Below are 5,143 nucleotides of genomic sequence, written 5' to 3'. Positions count from 1 at the left end.
GCTACCCTCCACTGCCTTTCTGGGTGCCGCAGGCGGAGGATTAGCCTAGTGAGCCGTGTATGCCGCAGTTTATTGACCTGTTCTGCTGTAATGGACTGTTTGAATCGATTCCAGTTTTTCATTAGCATCACAAAAGCAGGCCGGCGCCGCGGCTCACTAGGCTAATCCTCCGCCTTGCGGAGCCGGCACACCGGGTTCTAGTCCCGGTCGGTCGGGGCGCTGGATTCTGTCCCAGCTGCCCCCCTTCCAGGCCAGCTCTCTGCTGTGGCCAGGGAGTGCAGTGGAGGATGGCCCGAGTACTTGGGCCCTGCACCCCATGGGAGACCAGAATAAGCACCTGGCTCCTGCCATCGGATCAGCGCGGTGCGCCGGCCGCAGCGTGCCGGCCGCAGCGTGCTGGCCGCAGCGTGCCGGCCGCGGCGGCCATTGGAGGGTGAACCAACGGCAAAGGAAGACCTTTCTCTCTGTCTCTCTCTCTCACTGTCCACTCTGCCTGTCCAAAAAAAAAAAAAAAAAAAAAAAAAAAAAAAAAAAAGCAGCTACAGAATTTTTGGGCCTGGCATTTGGTGTACTTGAACATGACAACCCATTCCTGAGAGCAGGTTTTGAGGGAGGACATCTGGTTAAGAACCTCAGGAAGGAAAGCAAAGATTTTTTTTTTTTTGACAGGCAGAGTTAAACAGTGAGAGAGAGAGAAAGACAGAGAGAAAGGTCTTCCTTCCACTGGTTCACCCCCAAAATGGCCGCTACAGCCGGCATGCTGCACAGATCTGAAGCCAGGAGCCAGGTGCTTCTCCTGGTCTCCCATGGGGTGCAGGGCCCAAGCACTTGGGCCATCCTCCACTGCCTTCCTGGGCCACAGCAGAGAGCTGGCCTGGAAGAGGAGCAACCAGGACAGAATCCAGTGTCCCAACCAAGACTAGAACCCAGTGTGCCGGCGCCACAGGCGGAAGATTAACCAAGTGAGCCGAGGCACCGGCCGGAAAGCAAAGATCTTAAAACAAATCACAATGGGCCGGATCTGTGGCACAGTAGGTTAATTCTCTGCCTGTGGTGTCAACACTGCATATGGGCACCAGTTCAAGTCCCAGCTGCTCCACTTCCTATCCAGCTCCCTGCTATGGCCTGGGAAAGCAGTAGAAGTGGCCCAAGTGCTTGGGCCCCTGCACCCATGTGGGAGACCTGGAAGAAGCTCCTGGCTCCTGGGTCTGCCCAGCTCCGACTGTTGTGGCCATTTGAGGAGTGGAAGACCTCTCTCTCTCTCTTTCTCTCTCTGCTTCTGTGTAACTCTACCTCTCAGATAAATAAATAAAAATCTTTAAAAAGATTTTGAAAAAACCAAATCGCTGTGTTCCCACCCAGGGCCATGAGTTATTTCAGATCACTGGACCAGCCACACAAGGGAAGGAAGACACAGACAGAGGAGCCAGGAAAAAGAGTTCATTCAACCTCATCCCTGAGCCTGAATGAGTGTGTGTGCACGCGCGCGAGCATGCCTCTATGTGCAAAAATTACACAGAATCCGTGGCTTGAAACAATGTGTTTCCTTGCAGTTAAGGAAGCCGGCAAGAGCCAAGTCTGAAATCAAGGTGTGGGCTGGAGGCGCTGAGGGGGGGTCTGTTCTGTGCCTCCCTCCGGGTTCCTGGGGGCTGTGGCAGCCCTTCCTGTCTCCTTCTTCACACAGCCTCTGCTGTGTATCTCTAAGGATGCCAGTCACTGGGGGTTGGGGGCTGGGGGTTGGAGGTTGCGGTTAGGGTTGGGGCCCACCCTAAGCCAGCAAGGGCATAGCTGAACTTGATCGCAACCGCAAAGAATTATTTCCAGCTAGGGTCACCTTCCCAGGACTGGGGTTAGGCCTGCATTGCGTGTTTTGGGGGGAACACAACCCAACAACTACAACCCTGTCTGTCTTTGTATGTGGGAGATCGTGGGTGTGTGTTAATGTCTGCAGTGAGCACAGCTATGAGAGACACCGAGGGCGCGTGTGTGCGCTTCTACACACACCTGGCCTGCATCAATGCCTCCGGCTCTGCACACGTGGCTTTGGGTGCATGGATGTGCGCCGGTGTCCGTGGCTTGGAGATCTGCTGGGTAGTGGCAGGGCAGCCTGGTGTCAGCAAGGTGGAGGCGTGTTTGGGGCCAGCCAGGGAGACAGGTGGGGCCCTGCTTCATGAATCCCCGAGGGCTACCTGGTGGAGGCCCACCGAGGGAGAGACACAGGGACCACTATGTTTGCGGAGCTGTAAGTTCAGGTGGGGGTTCCCCAGGGCAGTGCCTCCTCCCAAGTCCCCTTCCAGGAACGTTCCTAGAAGGCCCCCCACCCAAGCTCCTTCCTCTTACACCCCATTTGCCTAGATAGGGAGGTACAGCTGACTCACCCACTCCCAGGGCTGGAAGCCAGCACTCAACTACCTGTTGTGCCAGCCAGGTAGGGGTAGGACAGGTAGCCAGCTCCTCCCAGGGCCAGTCCTGAGTAGCATCTGCTGGCACTCCCCATGCCCTGCCACCCCCACTCAACCTGTGTCCCCTCTGCGTCCTGGGGCCGGATCCCAGGAATCAAAGAAAGACAAGGGTGAGCACCTGGCCAGGTAGGGCCGGGGTGAGATGGCTGATCCCCTCCCCAGTGCTGCTGTCTCTGCCCCCCCCACCCCCAAGCAATAGGGGTTTCTACTTCTCGACAAGCTCAGATGGTGCTCTCGTCATCCCCGTGTTCCACATGCAACCACTGAGGCCCCAGGGAGCCTCCTAAGATGACCCACATGTGTTCACATCTGTGGGAATTTAAAAAATCCTTTTGGGAAAGCCACATTGTCCACCCCCATCTGACTCAAACCACAGCTTCCGACCATGGCCCCACCTGCCCATTCCCCACACACCCCCAAGGTGCGGTCTTCCTCCCAGCTTTGGCCAGGAAGACCCCCTGGCGCATGCGGGTGGGAGACGTTGGGGTGGTCTTCCCCTTCCTCCCGCCTTTCTGGGTTCCTCTGTGGGGTCCTGATTCTGGCGTGGGCGTGGCAGCGTCTGAAGGTCTATGTGCACCTGTCAGGAGGAGGCAAGGTCTGAGCAGAAGTGGGCCTTACTTATCCACCAGAGTCACACGCAGGCACAGCTGCGAGCAACCTACCAGTCACCGTTGTGAGAGTGGCCGCCTAGGCACAGGTGTGCGCATGTTCCGAAAGACTCCGCCCCCTCCGTGTTTGAGAATCTGCTGAGCCATTCTCCACTTCTCCCCTTCCCAGGTAGCTGTCACCATCCCCATTTCGCAGCCTCCTGGGCCCCAGGTAAGGGCCTGATGAAAAGCACCTGGCGACTGGCGACAGCCACCTGAGTCTCAAGCCCCGCCTGGCCCAGCCGCGGGTGCCCTGGAGTCGGCTCCGCCCCACCCAGGCTAAGGGATGGGGTGACCGGGACGGAGGCAACCGCGCGGCTTCCAGCTGTCTCGATGGGAGGTTCATTTCCCCTGCTCTCGGTGGCTTGAGGGGTGGAGGGGTCCGAGCCAAGCCTTGGCACTGACTACAAAGGGTGGGGGGCGCTCTCCCACTGCCGCCGGCAGCCGGCCGGGGGAGGGGCCGTGACGCTCGGTGGCCTCATGCCGCCGGGAGGAAGTGGCTAATTGCTGACCTGATGACTGGGCGGCCTGAGGAGTGGGGTGATGCCACTCGCGGAAGCAGGCGATCCGGGCCCAGGAGGGGGCCCCGGCGGCGCCCGGGGTGGGCCTGCACTCTGCAGAGGGTGAGGCCGAGGTGGCTGTGGCCCAGGGAGGGGGCTGGGGGTGTGGCTGAGGCTGCACGGCGGCCGTGGGAAAGGGCTTTTCCGGGGTTTCCCTCGGCTTCAAGGGGAGGGAGTTCAGAGGCCCGGAGGGGATGCGGGGGCTTTGGAGGGGCTGCAGGGGAACGGGATGGGGGGCGCAGGGGGCCCCTTTCCTTACTCCCCCTCTCAGCCTACACCAAGCCCCTGGGCCAGGAGCCCCAGCAGGCACCCAGCATCCACCAGAAGCACTGAGCCTTTGTCCCCAGGGTGGGGACAGGAGGTGCACCTGACAGAGAGGCCAGCACAGAAAACCTGGGGGAAGAGGGGGCAGACAGGAGGTGGGCAGGGCATTCTGCTCCAGGTCACACCGTCCCACCCTGGCAGAACCCCTGGGGACCCAGCGCCCGGAGCTCCTCCCACACGCGGGCCATAGGGCCTCAAGCAAGATCCTCAGGGGTGGGGACCCCACCCCCCAAATCCCCCAGAGAACAGCAGCAGGGAGTCCCTGAAAAATGGGACCCAGCAGGCTGTCCTGTGGGCCCCAAGCGCCCCCTGTGGGCCCCAGGCGACACTGGTGGGGGAGGGGCAGAGAGGCGACACCGACAGCCCTGTGTGGCCTGCAGACCTGTTTCAGGGAGCCCCCAGTGTGATGGAGGAGACACACGCACACACTGACCCGGGGCTCCAGCCTGATGGGTGAAACCCACGCATGTCCTCAGGAAGCTCCCAGTCTGAGGGGAGAGACGCAACCCTGTCAGATGGAGGAGACACATGGAATTTTCTGGAGCCTCAATATGCTTGGGCACGTGGATTAGATTTGTCTGTGGCTCTAGGACTGCGAGAAAAAAAAATGCGAGATGTCCAGCTCCGTAGAATGGCAGATCAGCAACAGGATTTAGTATCAGTGTGTGCCTAACAATATCTGAGACATACTAAAAAGAAAAAAAAAGAGCATTGAACTAACCTGACAGCCTAGGCACGTGCAGTGGGAGGGAGGAGGAGGGAGGACACCCCACGCCACTCTCCAGACCTGGGAAAGCAGGTCCGTGTCTCGGGTGCCCGGGGCTCGGGAGGGCCCCGCAGCAGTTTAAAATTCCTTCCAGGCCAGATCCTAATCCCCGCGCGCACAATGGCCGCCTTCTCGCCCGCCGCCCGCGCCCACGCCCTCCCCCGCGGGGCCGTGGCAGTGCCACCACGGGCCCCTCTAAGCCCCTTTGAAGCCGGGAGCCCCGCGCCGCGGGAGGCCCCACCGCTATGCCAGCTATGCCAGCTATGTCCCCGCCGCCGCCGGCCACCACCGCTCCCCATTAATGCTGCCTAATCTGGCTAATAAATAAACTCCCCCAGCCCCGAACCCCCGCTGGCTCCTCCCGCTCCCTGGAGTTGACTGCGG

General features: G+C 60.1%; 1 long non-coding RNA gene across 1 annotated transcript; it reads right to left on the bottom strand.

The window, feature by feature from the left end:
* Positions 1 to 1,425: 1,425 nt before the first annotated feature.
* On the bottom strand, positions 1,426 to 4,640 carry LOC138849803 (uncharacterized). Its single transcript, XR_011389017.1, has 2 exons — positions 4,427 to 4,640; positions 1,426 to 3,039 (listed from the first exon to the last, which is right to left on the bottom strand). It is a non-coding gene; the product is annotated as an uncharacterized lncRNA (long non-coding RNA).
* Between the last annotated feature and the right edge of the window lie 503 nt (positions 4,641 to 5,143).

The sequence above is a fragment of the Oryctolagus cuniculus genome, chromosome 5, assembly GCF_964237555.1.
Source record: "Oryctolagus cuniculus chromosome 5, mOryCun1.1, whole genome shotgun sequence".
Classification (NCBI taxonomy): domain Eukaryota; kingdom Metazoa; phylum Chordata; class Mammalia; order Lagomorpha; family Leporidae; genus Oryctolagus; species Oryctolagus cuniculus.
Note: the sequence above shows the minus strand (reverse complement) of the source record. Positions and strands in the feature narration are given on the sequence as shown.